Source organism: Drosophila yakuba, chromosome 3L, assembly GCF_016746365.2.
Source record: "Drosophila yakuba strain Tai18E2 chromosome 3L, Prin_Dyak_Tai18E2_2.1, whole genome shotgun sequence".
Taxonomy (NCBI): Eukaryota; Metazoa; Arthropoda; class Insecta; order Diptera; family Drosophilidae; genus Drosophila; species Drosophila yakuba.
In genome coordinates, this window is record NC_052529.2 from 7,479,527 (window position 1) to 7,497,922 (window position 18,396).

The 18,396-nt window shown below is 42.1% G+C and overlaps 1 long non-coding RNA gene across 2 annotated transcripts in view; it reads right to left on the minus strand.

Annotated features, from left to right (window-relative positions):
- Nucleotides 1-18,002, minus strand: part of LOC120321403 — a 59,698-nt gene extending 41,696 nt beyond the window's left edge. Inside the window, exons 1-2 of one of the 2 annotated variants that reach the window (XR_005561005.2) lie at nt 17,802-18,002; nt 16,128-17,175 (exon numbers count right to left, since the gene is read on the minus strand). This is a non-coding gene — a long non-coding RNA (uncharacterized LOC120321403). Of the gene's footprint in view, nt 1-16,127; nt 17,176-17,801 lie in introns of those variants that run through there. The other variant, XR_005561006.1, reaches the window with a different exon arrangement.
- Nucleotides 18,003-18,396: the final 394 nt, after the last annotated feature.

Here is an 18,396-nt window from a genome sequence, read left to right on the forward strand (position 1 = left end):
GGTCGGTCGGGGCTTTGATGTGGCTCAAAATAAGCCTAATGCTCCATTACATTTGCAAATTGAATTGGCCATGTTAATTTTTTCAGATTTCTGCAGGAATTACTGTCTGCATGTTCATTTCCTTGGCTGTCGTCTGACTATATGCAATGAATATTTTTTGCAATCTATTGTGCAACCGATGACACTGAAACTAAATGATCCAATAAAATAATCAGAAGTATCGAAATGGGTTCTAAAGCTATATATTTATAATTCAAATGTTATCTAAGCCACTTTCCATTATAAATACACATTTTAAAATACCCTTTCTAGCGCCTGAATGTAGGCAACAATTATTTTTCGCAGTCGATTGTCCACCACATTCACACTCCCTCACACACACACTTCGTTAAATGTTTTATGCCCTGTTGATGGCTGTCGAGTATTTAAACTTAACCGCACTGAAAACCTCAAGAATCACAGCCCTGAAACCCCCGCAAAATGAAGAGTAACCCACCGCACACACACACACACATACACACACACGCACACATGTGTCCACAGTCAATTAAATTTATATAAGTGTGTGTCCGTGTGGCTGCCATATAATCAGTGCGTTGTGTGGTGTATAGATGGATGTATATGGTGTGTGTATGCAAAAATGGCAAACGGTCTGTTAAGCACACATGTGAATGCCACGCCCCCTTTGGTCCACCAACCCGAAAACCGCCCCCAGTCAACAATCAGCCGCCCAGCAACTGGCAACAATTTGAAAGATACGAAGCGGAACGAAACGAAAAGGACGAGTGAATGAGTGGAGGAGTCCTGAAAACTGGGTATCCTGAAAAGCCAGCACAGCCAGCAGAGGCCAGGAAGCAGAACCAGAACCAAAACCAGAAACCTGCTCATGTTTGAGTTGCGTCTGCAGTTTTATCAACGCAACGACATCAACTTAAAAGCACTCAGGGGGCTCTTCCATACCCCACACCATTTCGTTTTTGGCCCAAAAAGGGTTAAGGGTGGCAACATGAAAGGGGGAAAAAAGGAGTCCATGCCCAGGCGACAATCAACGCAGTTTATTTATGGAAAAATAAAATGAAATAAAATGACGATGATGAGCAGCAACAACAGCTATCTGCCGAATGCCGAATGCCAAATGCCGAATGCCGGCAGTCAAGGGTTAAGGGTTGCCTCTCGCCTGCAGAAATTAATTTCTGGCAACACTTGAAATTAAAATTCAAAACTCCCACCCCCCGCCAGTCATTAAGCCCAATTCAGATGTTGATAAGAGCACACCGATAAGAGTGTGGCAAATTATTAATTTTAATGGCACTCGAAACGAAGAAGATATCGGTTGGAATTCGCTGGGAGCGATATTACAGCAATTAGCGTAGCTTTGTCTATCGTCGCCTGGGCCTGACTAATGGCCGTTGATAGTTCCTAACTATCCAGAACTGAGAACAAAGTTTTTGACGAAAATGTCTCCCCAGAAAGCAGAGAAATGTAATAACAATAAAGGCGGCCACATAAATTACCCAGTCAAGTGCCACAGTCGCAGTCGCATTCAAAGTTAGCCAAGCGAGACCGGTAAAGTCGCTGATGGTGGCCAAGTCTTATCAAACTGAGGTAACTTTCGACTTCCTAGCCATGACATCTCCCCCTTGTGCATGTGTGTGTGTGCGTGTTCCTGCCGCCTTTTGCGGTTCAATAAACCATAAAAGGCTCATTAATTATGCGCATATCGCGCCTACAGGGGCGGAAAATGTGTCACTCGATGCTCCGGTGTAGATTGGTAGGCTGCAAGTCGCTTCTGCCTGGTTACAACAAGCCAAGGATCACTTTCTGGGGTATAACAACAAATTCGTGCTGTTTGACCAAGAAATACTGATAAAATATATATATTTTAATACAAGTAAAAAGGTAAATGTATATTGATTTCATAACTTATTAATACGAATTTAAGAAACTCAAATATATTCTTATATTTCAAAACTTGTAGAACAAGAAATCTTTACAAAAGTTAGCATTTTCAAAGTTTAAGTAATTTTTTTTATCTATTTAATAATCCCTATGTTTATTTTTCATTATTTCAGAGCATTTTGCCTTCGCCTATTGTTAGACCAAAAACTTTTCGTGTCGCTTGTTATCAACCCCTCAATTTCTGTGCTCTAGTGGAACCATCCACATGTCAGCGGTTGGCAATTAATTAAAGCCAAAAACAAAAAAAAAAGGAACTGTAAAAAAACTAACAAATTAAGCGGGCCTGAAATGCTTGACATACTTTTGGCATACCCAGCCGAAATAAATTTGATACGTGGAGAACCAACAAAAAAAAAAGGTGAAAAACTGGGCCTAGGTGTTGGCCTAACCAGCTGAGAGCGACCTTTGCTAGTTGCATTCGGCATGCAACAGTTTTGCATTAAACGCAGAAATAATAATTAATTTAATTGACAGCTTTTGGGGCTGGGCTCCAACGCAGACGCAGACTTCGACAGCCTCAGACTTTTGCTCAGTTTGCTCAGTTTGCTGAGTGACTGACTGACTGACTGCCACGCAGGAAAAGCTAAAGCTATAGCTTTACAAAATCGACAACAACGACGACGACAACGACAACGACAACAACGACAACGGCAACAACGACGAGATCTTGGCAACACACCTCGAAATCTGTCAAAAAGCAAAAACTTCAAAGCAGCCCCACACGACACAGCCAACACAATGCAAAGGCCCCAAAAGCAAGCCAATAAAAAGAATCAAGCCGGGTTGGCAAACATTTTTTTTATTGCGTGGACTGATTACAGCCACACACAGGCACCAAACTGGGATCCCAAAACCAGGGCGAGCTTCATGAATGGATCTCGCAGTCATGATCATTACAACTTCTTCGCCGTCTGGCATTCATTCACAAAAAAAAAGGGAAAAGAAGCCAGCCAACTGGCAGGAGAGTCTCTGCACAGGAAGAAAATTGTAGTATGTTCTTCAGAGCTTTTTTGGTTTTATATTAAATTTTTAAACAATGTATGTTTGTATTTTTATGAGTCATTCATCTGTGTTATCACAATTAGTGTTCGTCCTTAACTAGTAATATTTTCTCGCTGTGTGGCAGCCCACAAGCCTTTGCCTTGGCGGATATCATTAAGCCAGGCTTTGTTTTCTTTTTGGACCAAAACGATCGCATTTCGTGGCCGTCTGGATTCATCTTCGTCTTCAAGTAGGCGCGACAATTGCAACAGTTCGTTTTTCCTTTTATTTGCCCGTTTGCTTGGTACCCTTTAAAATGGTGAATGAAAAGTGAATCAAAGCTGGGCACAGCGAGGTGTGCACTATAAGGATGGGCCGATCCACTGATTGACATGATCATGATTTACACCTTTCTGGGTGCGTACGGTACGGGCGACACCCACTTATGGCGGCCAGACTGAGAGAGATGATGTGCTGCTTGGTTCCTGCCAAAGGCAATGCCCTCGAATTACCCAGCACTATGGTGCAGGTAAATTGATCTTCAATTTATATAACTGCACTGTGAAAAATATAAAATACTTATCAAATGTACGTATATAGACACTGCTTTTTAAATAATAGATTGTAAGGGGTAGTTTCTTTAGGAATCAATTTTGATATCAACATTTAGTAGAAGAATTCAAAGTATTTGTTTAAAAGGAATACTTACGATGATTTGCTCTCTAAGTGCAGCATTAGATTCCAAGTTTGTTCTTCGACTCAACCCTGCTGACTAGTGTAGGCCTGCTAATTGTCGCAGGGGCCATCAAAGCAACACCCGCACATCGCGGATCCGCTTGTGGCACTCTGTATCTGAACCTAAGAGATAGCAATCTGCGTGTGCCAACAACACGTCGTCGTCGTTAAATTACTACGCGACTTTTAACGCGCTAAGCACTTGGTATTGCCCGGGATGTGGATGTGGATCTCCGCCTGATTCTGATTTGGAATCTGGCTGGGGATGTGGATGCGGATGATGGTCAGGCTGTGCGAGAGATCTGTGAGTCACTTGTAAGTAGAGGGGTTCATGACCCGACATTAAGCAGTGCCGCTGTTTATTTGGCTTAATAAATCAAATGAAAAGTTAATCAACAAAGGGCTTTTGCAGCAAACTTTTCGCCTAATTTTAATCCTTTCCGTATCCAATAAGAACCCCGCAAAATTTCACCGCAAATAATCATAATGAATGTGGTGTGGAGTGGAGTGAAGTGGAGTTTTTCGAGGGAGTTGCGCACTTGCTGCCGTTTGTTTGCCCATTTTTGGTGGTGCCCTCTGAACTTCCACCTCCGAACTTCCTGCTCTCATCCTACGAATATTCAGTCTCAACCACTTGCAGTCTGAGTTTTTGTCTGCTATTTGATTTCTGAGTTGTGTTGAGTTGAGTTGAGTTGAGTTCTGTTGCTGTTTTGTTCGCGCGCGGCAAAAGTCAACAACACAGTTCGAAACGTCAACAAAACCTTTTAAATTATTATTTGCCTTTGTGTTGCCTTGTTTGACTTGGCAGGCGGGGGCGTCTACAAGTAACCAGGGGTTGCTACCAAACCCTTTCCTCGGAACCGGGCCCCAGAATCCACCGTGAGAATTACTCCGAAAAGTTCGTTACAAAAATATGAACCATCTCTTGGCGAAATTCCTGAAGTGATCATCAATTTGGCGAATGTTTTTATCTATTGGTATGCGTAACCCTTCTCGAACATCTTCTTGCTGCTCAGAATTTGCACATTCAAATTTCACATTAATTTGAATTTTTTATGGCATGCAAAAAGGGTTTCCTATAGTTGATTTCATCTTCAATAGACGATCAATATTGTCTTTTGTGCTCAGGACAAGACGAGCATTTCCATGGGAAAGAAAAATCGTCTTCGCCTCGGACTTAACCCCTTGACGGGCCTGGGAAAATTAAATAGTATGCAAAAAGCGATAGTCGAAAAAAAAAAACCAAAGTAAAACACCCTTCGGCGGCGAACAGCGCACACAGATGTCATCCCATTAGATGCCAACTTGCCCTATCTTCTTGCCAGCTCAGCCGCATAGGCAAATTACCCAGAGGATCGGATCGAGGAGGAATCGAAATGAGAATCAACCCTTCGGCACCCGGGCGAAGATGCCTCAGCCCATTTGAATACTCATCTTCATCCGTTTGCGCAAAATAAAGGTTCCCTCATCTGCATAATTTTCACAATGTGCGATCGCTATCGCAAAAGGATCAACCCTTACAGATCTCACCCCTTTTCTGGTCGGGACAACACGTGCGTCCTGTTCTCGGGTTGGAAAAATTGAAGAAGACGCTGGCTAGACAACCGAGAGGAGACCAAATATCAATTTTCTTCATTCTCATGCAAATCAAATGCCGCCTCAAATAAATAACACTGCATGTGACATCAAAGCAGATCTCGACCCGAAATCGAGTTGGAGATCGAGGGGTCGTGATCTCGGGTTCGTTGCTAATCTGTGGACTTCGGGGCGTCTTAGGGGTTGCTCCCTCTGGTTTCCACACTGGTTGCTCTGTTTTGCCAGGCAGCGTCAACAGCCGGGAGGAATCCAACAAAAAAAAAAAAATAAGAGAAAGAAAAACACAATCCGAGCCGGAACTTGCTCCTTTCGCTCTAATGGATGACCTATTATTATATACCGCCGAGCTGAAGAAAACTCGCGTCTTTTTCGCCAAACCTTTTTTGCCTATTTTGGCAAAGGTCTCTCGACGCCTTTTGTGATGCAAATTTTCCCTGGCAAAGGAGTAGGCTCGCGGTATTGATCCTTAATTTATGCATAAATGCGTCACCTTTGACTGCCCGAGGTTGAGTAGAAGAAAAAGGGTGCACTTCGGGGTGCTTCTGGCTTCTGGCTCCTTGGTCCTTGCTAATTTTTAATTTATGCAAAACGCATTTTCCTACCTCTTGCCAAATCCTTTATCGCGATTATTGCGTAATTCGAGACACAGTGCAGGCAACGCAAGTAAGTAGAAAGGAAAATATTAGAAAAGTGAAAAGAAGAAAATTTGCCTTTCCCCTCATGTGTGTGTGTGTGTGTCGGTAGTCGCAAAATTCGCGTATGCAAATCCCAATCCCATTGTGAACCTGCCAGGACATCGAACTGCGATGAATGTGTTGTTATTTCTAGTTCTGCCTTGGGTGCTCCGCAGCACAATCGTTTAGAAAATTTAATTTATTTCCCTCGCCCCGTACCATTGTAGCGAATTTTCTATTTTTCTCAAATTCTATTTTCGTCCTGCTTTTTTCAATTTTTCATTATTTAACCGGGGGGCAGTTCGAACATTTTCTTTTTTTTTTGCTGATTGCTACTGTGTCGTGAAGTTAGGGGTATGCAAAATAGGTTTATGTTCAAATTTTCTTCTTGAAGAAAGTATGAAAGGAAGTTATAATTTTGGTGTTTTGTTACAAGCTGTACTTGATGCAAACGCGTATTGGGGTTCTTATAAAGATTATCCCAAAAACTTAACTATATGGTATAGCATTATAATATACCATATTTTTTTAGATTTTTTAAGTACCGGCTTTAAGGCTTTTAAATTATATTTTCTCATGCTGTTATTCTCTTAGTCATAGTTTTTTATCTTTCAGCCTTTCTCTGTGCACTAATTTCCTTTATTTCCTGCCATTCTTATCAAATTCAATTTCAAACATTTTTCCACCGTACGCCTTTTGTTCAATATTTGTGGTTTCTCTCTACTTTTTTTCGACGTGGACAAAACTCCACCTGAAAGTCACCCAATCGCTGGCTCATTCCCTTTTATGATTGCGCTGGCTGGCTGTGCGGCAATTTTCTTTCACTGTTTTATCAATTTGTGTGAAGCTCGTTACTTATTTTTATTTATGCCCGCCTTCCCCCTTCTCTATGCCCCACCATTTACCCCGTTTGCAAATTTTTGCATAACCCGCGAGCAAAGTTCCTAACAGAAATAAATTCTTTTTATTTTGCAGTTGATAAGCTCGGGCCAAGAGAAACCGAGCATTTTACCCGGGGACCCAAAACAAGGTCTCCACTTCGCCGTAGCTCATGCATTTTCGGGACTCCTGTCATATATCGCATCTCGATAGCGAGAGGTCCTGTCCCCAGTGTATATGTCCCCTATGTGTGTGTGCATGTGTGATGGTGTATGTGCCTTTGTGTCTGTGCTTTAAGTGTTATGTTGTCTCGTTATTTATGACTTTACACATGCAAATGTCGCCGTGTGCGACAAGCGCTCGAGCTTAGTTCCATTTCAATGGAGAAACGACCGAGTAGATTGGGGGCCTGGGTTTTGGGGACTCTGGTGGGTAACCTTTTACCTGGCGGCATAGTTTATGGATGACATTCCCCGCACTTTCATTCAAAAATTGCATGGAAATCGAATCAGTGGCTGTGGCAGTGGCAGCGACAGAAGCAGCCCCACCATCGAGAGCTGATTCGATTTTCCGGTTTAGCCGAAGGGGAAATTCGGGGTCTTGGAATTACTTTGCACGGGAGACATCAAGATTGTTTTAAAGGATATTATATGGTTTGGGTGAAAGAGGGATAACTTGGTGCTACCCATAGCTGCCCTTTTTAGGGCATTTTTGCAGAAGGTAACTTAAACCAAAAAGATTGCTTACTAAAAATGAATAATTTTGAATGAAAGATATATTTAAACATGTAAACATGTAATTAGCATAGGTAAATACACTGCGCACTCAGCTGCAGTGCCTGAAAGTAATATATTCATTTTTTCCACACTTAACTCAGATTGAGCTAAATCCTGTTTCGGAAATACCCTTTACCCTTCGAAGCCGCCGACTTACACAATATCTTTATGGTAATCATTAACATCTGTGTGGGGCAACCTGCTCGCAATGACTCTGCTCACAAATTGGCATGACTTAATTATTGTGCCCCTCGGTCGCATCCTCACGCCTGTCATAACAGAGGGCCAAAACAGAATAAAAGCGAAATAAAAACTGAATGAAACGGATCTCTGGCCCAAAAAAAATTATGCGCATAATCAAAAAGTCAACACGCCAAAAAGGCTGTGCGCAGTGCCATTTGAATAATTCAAAAGCTGGGCGCGTTGTCCTTTTGCGCAGGCGCTTCCTTGTTGTTTGCCACGGCGAAACTCGACTGTCGTCTAGCCGAGGTTGCATTTTAATTAAGCGGCGCATGCCACAAGGGGCAGTGACTCGAGGGGAATCTCCGCGCAGGGAGAGGGCATCTCTGCTGCAGGGAAACCCCATTTGCAGCCTGTTGCGCCGCCGCAATTACAAATTCTAATTTTATGCTAATGCTACCGTTTCGTTTTTTTTTTTTTCTCTTTTTTATCCTTGGTCCAAACGGGCGGCATATTAGCGCCAGTCGAGCGATGTCGGCTAATTATTATGCACCATAAACGCAGAGACGACATTTGTATGTATTAATTTGAATGTTAATAAACTGGATTTCTTGACCCACTAAACTAGAGAGAGAGACCACCGATGCTGTGGCGCATTTGGTCAAGCTCATTTTTTATGAGTTTCCTTTTTTTTCTGTATTTTTTTTTTGTATTTTTTGTGTGCTTAATGTGCAAATCTCGTACAAAATAATGAATAATTAGTTGTTGCTCGCGCTGGTCGCCCGTGTTTTCTTATAATTTATTTCGGTTTTTATTTGTTAGGCATATGAATTATTCAGTTGGGTTGCGCCTTCGTTGACTGCATTGTTGTTGGGTGAAAAGCCGTTAAATTCATATTCATATTAATATTAATATCAAATGGTTCAAAAAACGCTGTCTGTGATGGAAAACAGTAACACGGCTATTTGCAATTACATGGGGACGAGAAAATCAACTGTTGACATGATAACTGGTGCGTTGACTGGAGTATGTCAATAGTTGGTTAAACTAGTTAAAGAAAAACTGCAGGTTCGTCGGCTTGTAGTATTAATTGGATATCATAGTAACTTATGTAATTTTTAGTGCATTTTTTAGTGCAAAACTAATGAAAGAATTTTTTAAGTATTTGTCGCCTCCGGGGGTTTCAGGAAAACTCTGCAACAGTTAAACAACCAATCGATTTGGTTACTATCACAGATAACGATAATGACTTTATTGCTCTTTAGGTATTTATTTTTCAACGCTTCTTTTAACTTTCGCATAAACCCATTTGCAGCTCTATTCTTTGACCCCGGCAGAAATCACTTTAATTTCACTCAATGAACGATTCTTATCAACCGCTTGTCCTTTAACCCATTCACCCACCCACCAATCAAGGCGAACCCTTTTTCTATCTATGCTTTTTTTGTTTTTTTTTTTTTGGCCTTTCTCCATAACCCATGCAATCAGCATAGACAACAACAACGATAACAAGAGGTGGGGCGAAGCTGTAAAAAATCCGTTGAGCATAGCAAAACCATAAAAATCACACCTACGAGTACGTTGTAATAAAATGTTATCAAAAGTGTTGCTTGCCTGCTGTCCTTGTTGTCCTTGTTGTCCTCGCTGTCGCCCTTAACCCTCTACGTCCGCCAATTCCACCCACTCTACTTTCCATTTCCAATTCCCCGTCTTGTTTCTGTTTTTTTTTTTTTTTTGTTTTTTGCATATGACAGCAGAAGAGTCAGCCGCATCAGCAGCAAATGGCTGTGGAAAAGCTGGACGGAGGAGCGCCATTGTTAACCCTTCGATGCGTTCCATTCGCCAACGGCCACCCACTCATAAAATATCCACAGTACCTCGTAATGTGGGTGCGTCTTTTGCCTCCTGGTTGTGGCTGTGTGATTTTAGTACCTGTTACTTTTGGATCCTAGGAGTATGCCGAATTTGGTGCAGCTTATGCATAGAAAGTATGGAGATATATAGATTTATAATGCCAAGATGAGAAGTATAAAGTAAGGCTCATTGTACTTTCTTTATCGAAAAAAACATATTTCTTATTTTTATGTTGTAGTTTTTATAACTTAACACATTTTAACCTATAATTTTCATAGATTTTGCACTTAAGCCATTAATATGTATGCAACAAATTCTAAAAGGAGTATCAGAACCGAGTAGCAGCTAGTCGATACACTCTACTATCCTTTTTCCAAATTTTTTCATATATTTTATGCCGCCACTGAGTCTTTCTCTCTGCCCAGCGCTATATTGACAATTTTTGTGGCGTTCGCCGCTTTTGCCTCGTCAGCGAAATAAACAAAAATCGAGCAATGCAAAAGCCGAGAAAAAAATGAAAAGACAAATACAGTTGAGAACACAACAAAACAAACATTTCGCTCATGACAAGACGCTGGGGTGCTGTAAAAAAAAAAAAAAAATAAAGTGAAGGAGAACAGCGACGAGCACAAGGATAACAGGGAGCTGTCCAAGTGAAGAGGTGAACAATTTTGTGCTGACTCCAAGTATACTGCTTTAAAAAACCACCGACTTTGAGGTACATTTTTATTGGTTCAACTTTCGACGTTTGCTGTGCTCGAGATATTTCGAGATGTGAGAGAGAGGAACATAGTAGCAGCACAGGCCACGGGGGTTGCACTTAAGACGGTTTTGCCGAAGAGGCCAAAGAGGATCCTGCTTAAGTGCAACTGCCAAAGGAGTGCACAAGTATTTGTAAATCTTTTGAATTCCAACCAAAATCAGACACAGATACCCCCGACCGGCTTACACATACACTCGAACATCTCTATTGCCACATGAGGGTGCATTTTGCAACCCTTCGCAGTAATGTGCACATGCACAGGAGCTGCAATCACAGCCCGGCGACATCTATTGTTCGGCTGGCGAACTACGATATAACCGGAGCTACGAGAATGCATAGATATTTATGTTGGGATTTTCTAATTTGAATTTGTTAGCCTTTGCCGGCAGCGCAGAGCAAAGCGGAAATTGTTGCAGGAAGAGCATTCGATGCACCCTTGTGTTTCGCTTTTGGTTTCGTGTACGGGTATTCTCGTATTCTTGTTGGCAGCGGAAGTGCCGAGATTTTATGGCAAATGCCGGCAAAGGGTTAAGTCTCGAGTGCGGCGAACGTGTGGTGAGGTTGTGTGATTAGGAAATGCATTTAAATGTCTTGCAATGTTTGAAAGACAGTGGAGAGGGCTGAAATCTGAGGAGGTGCCATACATGTCTTGCCGAATGAGCAGCTGTGATAGTAGATGCAAGTCGGAAATTGAAGAAGTAGTTTGGAACACCAGTTTATTTAGGCAAAAATACCTAAACGATACCTGTGAATATAAAATTCTATTAAATATTGCAACTACAGATTTTTTACTCATTTCTTATTCAATTAAATGAAAACTTTTTTAAATCGTTTTAAGTCCGTAAAAAGTCCTATGGTTCTTCGAAATAAAACTATCACCTCTGACTTTCCATCACCACACAATGTCCAAAGACACCTGGGAACTGATCTTCATTAGCTATTCGACATTCTAAGCTGAATTAAGCACACCTTGCCTTCTCGTGGCCGCAAAATCAAAGCGCCACAGAGCTCACCGAACGAACTCGTAAAAAATCGCGCTACAAAGGAATTCACTTAACAAATTGCGCAAATTTATTCATTACCCCACGAAACAACAGCAGCATTTCGGTGGAGAGGCGGCTACAAAACGTAGCAAAATGAAATAATCCACACTTTTCGTTGTGGGAAGGGGTGGGGGGGTGCCTTTATCATGCCGGGAGCCCCGCTTTTTTACAGGGAGCCCCAACTATAAGGACCACGGTCCGCTTATCAGTGCGCACATCTAAGCCAACTTGTGCGCAGGCCGGGCCAAAAGGCAGCCACCAACTTCATCTCATCACCTTGGCTTGCCTGCGCAGCAGCAACTGCATCCTACAAATTAAAACCTCAGCACAAGGTAGGCAGGCACCCCGCCTCGTCCAACTCCCCTTGGAATCTGCGGATGCAGATTGGCGATATCATCGGGCAGCAGGAGCATTCTGGACCCGCCATTCACCTCCATTCTCCTCTACTCTACTCTGCTCCACTCTTCTCTACTCTGCTCCATTCTGAAGCTTGAATTCGGAATTCTGCATTCGGCGGCCGTGTGTGTGCCCAGTAGCAGTTGCCTTGTCGATACACCTCGCCAAATCGACAATAAATTCCCCCCGATCCTCTACAGTTCTTCGCCCTGCACCTCTGGCGTCGTGTCTTCTGGGCGATGGACGATGGACGAAGACCAGGCTGCGGAAGAGAGTCTGCGGAGTTGATGGGGGCTGTGGAGTACGGGTACTCGTATCGCTGCGTGGTTATCACATTTGTCTCAGCTTCGTTCGCCTCGCAGACCTTTTGAACGAATACCCTCGGAAGATGTTGCCTTAATTATTCAGATCTTTAGTACTAAAAAAAAATATATATATTAAAAACAAATTATGGGTTTTAAGTGAAAAGGACTTTATTGAAAGTACACCTAATATAGGAATTTTCTAATTAAACTTGTTAGTTGTAAAATCAGTTGCTAAATCATATACTTAAGTTCTAATTTTTATATTATTTTCCCCGATGAAAAGAGCATTTATTATTCACTTACCAACCAAAATTTCCCGAGGCAGTCGGCACATCCAATTGCTTGGTTCGACTCCTCAGTTTTCAGCCAACTGAAAGCCAAAAGCGAGACCAAAACCGAAACCCAGTGCCGTCGCGGTTTTTCGATGCGGTGCACCTCGTCCAGGTCCTCATCCACATCCTCAACCTCCAGCATTCAGCTCATCACCTCCGGTTGTTGATCGTTGCTTCGATTTGCTACATTTTTATCTCCTACCGTGAATTTCGTTACCGCTCGTAGCTACTTCAGCAGCAGCAGAAGCATCGCACCATCAGCCAAAGGGCAACTCGGCCAGTTGGGAGTTTGTTTTTCGGCATTTTTACCACACAAAATACAAAAAATGAGGCAAAGAAATATAAAAATGTTGCCTGTTGTTTTGTTGTTGGTTGGGGAGGCGCCATGCAATCGTCTCAGTTGCGCAATGACATCATAAAAATCATTTAAATTAATTCGCAGTTGTCCCAACTTCGAGTCCATATGCTTTTATTTGTTTCTTTCATTTTTATTATTTTTATGTTGCCTCGTCGATTTGTGTTTCCGTTTTTTTTTTTTTTTTGTTCAAATCGTATCAGGGAAATGACAAACGCGGCTGTTAATTTAACAAACGTAGCGCAAAGGACACGCGGACTGGCCATTACAAGGACTAAGTCCGCATCATTAAATTAAAATTGTCGCGGCAGCTAAGCACCACACTCCCCCATTTTCCCCCATTTGCGCCCATTTTCCCGCATTTTTTCACCATTTTCCTATGCAAAGTTTTCTGTTTCTTCGTGTTGCTTTTTTTACGCTTTATTAAAAATGCGCTTCAATTTAATGAAAGCCATTGTACAAATCGCCTTATGACGATTTAGCCCCAGCTCAGTTCTACAATTTTTATGACCGTATAATGTCGCTGGAATGGATTTATTTTTACTGTGCTTTCGGCCCCTGGGGGGCCACATGCAAATCTCGGCGGCCACATCAGCCAATTGGCCAAGACTTGGCCAAGATCCTGCTGGGTGTTCCCGAAGATCGCCAGTTGGCCAAACTGCGCCGATGAACGATTTCCAGCTGAGTAATTAAGCCTTGTTGCAACTCGATGTTGCTCGATTCGGCGGGTTTGGCCGTTGTCTAGTGTCACGCCATTAAAAAGAAATCACAGTTAAGCCTCTCGGCCTGGTCAGCTGCCATATGGCCAGAAGGAGACTGCACTCGCCAGGCTTTGATTTCCACGTAAGACTACTGGCTACCTTCTTATCAGCGATGCTGGCCAAGAACCCAGAAGTCAAAATAACACAAAAAGAAAAAAAAAAGAGGAAAACTTTTGCTTAACGCCCAAACGAACAAAATTCATTCGTAGAATTTGAACGGTTCGCTGAAATCGATTTTGGTCTCTGGTGGGCCATAACCATCCAAATTGTGCCTAAGTAGTGGGGATTTCGGGCAATGCTCCTTATTTTCTTATTTTCCAACCACGCACACACACGCTATCGATTAGGAGTACGTTTCTGTTCCGTTTATATATATGTATTTTTTTTTTCAAAATTCGTTATTCGGTACGCTTTAAAATGTTTCCGCCTTCCACTTTCCACTTTCCACCGTTCGTTTTTGTTTTGGTTACGCCGGCAAAAGTCCATTTGCCAACCCCCACAAGGAGCTGAATCCTTGGGCAAGTCAACATCCACATCCACATCCACATCCCCGATGCGGTCGGTCACGTACAAGATTTTCTCGTTTATTACATTTCCCTTTAGGTTTATTGCTTCTTAGTGTCGAGGCAGAAGCTCTACGACGACCGAATGGCAGAAATGACTTGGCCAAGTTGACTTGCCACTGACAGCCATCGCATCGCATCGCATCGACCTGGGCTTTCGTCATGCCCCCGACATGTGCACTTTTCCCTATATACATACATATATATTTACATCGTATTTTTCCAGCACTTTTTTTTTTGGCCGGCCGCCCTGAATTTTTCACGCTTTTCAAACTTGGCAACGTTACACATTTCATTTGCCTATGCCCTCATCTCGGAGTTTATGGTCAGCCAAGTGGCTGGGAATCCCCTAACCAAGCAGATAACAAAAAAAAATAAGAAAGTTCTCTATGATATATGGACTTCAGATTTTCGGGGCTTGCGAACAAAGCCTGGCACGACGTCTTCATCTCCGTCTCGTAAAATTGAAATTACCGGAAGTTATTATATCTTACATATATTAAGTTCCATTGTCTCGCAATGGCCGCCCATCCTGTAATGGCCATTGTCCAGTTGGGTCAGTTTGTCCTGTTCCTTCAGTTGCTTCAGTGTATCCGCTTTGGTCTCCAGTCGTGCATCCTTGGAGCGTTTAACTTTAATTTCGAGCTTTTTCCGCTTCGCCTCGCTCTTATTGTGTGGCCATGTCCTGTTTTGTCCGGTTTTGTGGCTTTGTTTCCATATTTCGAGGCAATTCAAATCTGTGTACTCACAGCGACAAATTGACCCAGCATCATGTCCCAGGCTCGTGGTTTTGTGGCTGCTTTAAAAATATCTTCCAAGCCATCTGCATAACTCATTATTTCAAGCATTTTAGCAGATTTTATGGCTCAAGTTTGGTGGGGCGACACTAGCTAAGCTGATAAAATCCCTGCAGAATAAAGCTTAGCTCGGTAAACTAGTGATAAGCTTAAGCTTTAACTCAGATAATTTAAAAAAATTTTAATAGGTATATATTAAGTTTATTTATGCATTAACTAGCTTGTAATTTAAATAAGTGTTGCCGGGAAAATAAGTGTATATGAAATGAGAATGGATTAAAGATATTTTGTATAGCATAATCTTTCATTTACAATGTGTACCAAATTGAATGTATCTCGAAGTGAGACAGCCAATGCCTCAGACAATTTCCTATGCATGCCTCAACTTTGTGCCAATGCAAAGTGGGCTAAACATGGCTGGTGCTCTATCGCATATCTATATATTCATGGTCATTGCCAGACAAAATCAAGGTGACGTTGAAAAAAAAGTGAAACAAAAAGGCGGGGTGTGTCGGCCCAGAAAGGATACCAGCCAACTGTTATCCACCAGCCAGCAACTACCATCTACCATCGACTGGGAAAGTCCGTGTACCGGGAACGGCCAGCGACCTTTCCACACATGCAGAATATTAAAATCCATCTTTGGAATGCAAGCGGCGTTCAACCGGCGACGTCATCATCGCAGCGCAGCACAGCTGCTGTCTCGCTCGTGCGCGCCATTTGGAATTTCGGTCAGGTTGGCAAAACTCCCCTCCAGGACCCCGCCAGAGGGGCGGCGGTGGGCGTGGCTGTGGGGCTCAGGGGGCGGGACCAAAGAGTTGAATGGAGGACAATGTGTCGTGCGGCTGTTTCCGTATGCAAAGGATGTTGCGCCAGCCAACAAAGTTTCGCCTTTAGCCAGCAAAACTGACGGCCCAAGTGAAAGTGAAAATTTGTGCTGAGCCACCACCACCACCACCACCACCATCATCATCACCCGAACCAAGTCCGGATCCGGATTCGGATACGGATTCGGGGGACCGGGATCTGAACCGAGACAGTGACCAAATGGCAAACAAATGCCAGACAGACGCGGACTTGAACTCATTTTAGCTGCAATTGCATTTCTGCAATTCAAACGCTCGAGGGCGGGCCACCCCAGCGAGAAAACACTTGGAAAAAGTGTGGAAGCTCTGAAATATATTAATTAATAAACGAAAGTTTAATAATCGTACTTAAAATTTGGGGCTAAGAAATCGTGCTTCAAGGATATACAAAAACTACATCTATAGTACTGTTTCTTTTGTAAAATATGTAAAGCTTTGTCATAAAAACATAATGGTTTACACTGCTTAGATTATAATTAAGATTAGATACTTATACCTTAAATATTTTTGTTTATTATTTTTTTAGTTAAAAAACTCTTTCTTTTAGTGGAAAGGAAAAGAAAAGCAAAGCTTGGCTCTCCGCGCCGGCCGAGCAAATTTGTTATGCAAATGGATCCAAGCGATTTAATTATCGCGCTAGACAACTGAAATATCGCCACATGAAACATAAACTGAAGCGCATTTAATTAGCGTTAATTGCTGCAATCTCTTCTCCATCGTCTGCGGCGACTACGACAACGACAACGACGACATCGACAAGGTTCTAGTGATTCTATCTGAATGTTTAGTGCTGTTCTGGGCCCATCCCCGAGATATTGCCCATCCCGTAGATACTGCAGTTGATGCACCAGCAGCAACAGCAACAGCAGCAGCGACAAAATTGTTGCCCGCCGGCCAAAACTTGTTTGCCATAATTTACTTTGGCTTTTCTAGGCCTTCAACGATTTTCCCCCCATTTCCCCGCACTCACTCATTGGTCATACCAACTTTGTCTTCTTGTATTCCTTTGGCGAATTTCGATCAATTTCGTTTGCGTTTGCCCATTTGTTAATCAAATGGCCTACAACGTTGCAGGTTGGCAATGTTGCTGCTGCTGCTGTTGCTGCTGCTGATGTTGCAGTTGTTGCACTGTTTTCGTCGTCATTTCGCTTTTCAAATTGCCTGACAAAAGCCTGCGGGACTTTGCTGGCCAAAGTCAGCCAGTTGTCTGGAGCTCCTGGCAGGTTATACTTGGTCTGGTGGTCCGAAGTTTCCAGTGGCAGGAAGTCGAGTATTTAACAGAAACATTCAGAGCTTCCTGCGTTGAGATTATATGAGCTCGGAATTTGTATAAGTTTTGCAGTGATAAAAGCTGACGAAACTGTAACCAAATTCATTTAACAAGTAATTATTTCGTTTTTGTAACTATTAGAAAAACTAAGAGATTTAATTTGGTACATAATAATGAAAAATTTACTTTTTGGCGTGCAAAATTAAACTTTTATCAGCTGTAAGAAGTTTTTTTTTGCATCTGCTAACATTAGATATCCATCCTAATCACTTTTTAAAGGTTTGTGAAAAATATATTTTTTTTACATTTTTCGACTTTTTGGCAAGGGGTAACATCATAAAAATGTGCAAAAAATGACAAAAAAATTAAATTTCAAAATTCAAGCTCTAATCGATTAGGCATAAAATTAGAAGCTCAACGAGGTATACAATTTCATATTTGGATGATTTTTTGCATTGTTTTGACCAAAATATTCATATTCATCGTCAGAAAATCGGAAAAGGAAATTTGTCGATTTAAATAAAATTCTTAAATGTATTTTAAAGGAATTCAATTTATGTACGGTTATAAGAACCTCCTGAAATCACGCTCATTATTCTTAATTCACATCGATTGGGTGTTTCAGCTCATTTCACCGACTAAATTCAGTGACAAATGCGTATATTACAAAACCGATCATCTCGAAAAACCATTGACTAATCTCCACAAAAGCTCACCATTCATGCAACAAAAGTTTCCTGTGTCCTCGCAGCACCAGAAACATCAACAGCAGCAGCAGTAACCCCGCAGCAGCAGCAACAGCCAGGCATACAAATTGCAAGTCAGAGGCTCTGAAATCTGAGTACTCACTACATTCAACTGGCAACTGGCAACTGCCGACAACAACAACTGCCGCCGACCGAGTGGCGAAGGCCCAGCAGCGGAAAGCGCCTAAAAATCTGCATAAAAATCAAACGAAAAGGAATAATAATTTATTATAATTTTGCGGAGCTCCCCCCCTTGCCACGTCCCTGGAATCCACAATCCGAGCACCGAATGCAACAGTCTGCCGCGTGAGTGAGTGTGTGTGTGAGTGTGGATTGTGTGTGTGGCATTATTATGTTACGTTGAACTTGAACTTGAACAATTAACTTTAAGTGAAATTTCGTACGCGGGCAGAAATTGTAAAGGGAACTGGGACTGTGACTTGGGGACCACAGAATGAACTTAGAATTAAAAGAGGTCTTCAGAACTTAAAAGTTATTAAATGTAAAACTTAAAAGAGGTATTTTCATCTACAAAGTTATTAATTATAAAACTTAAAAGAGGTCT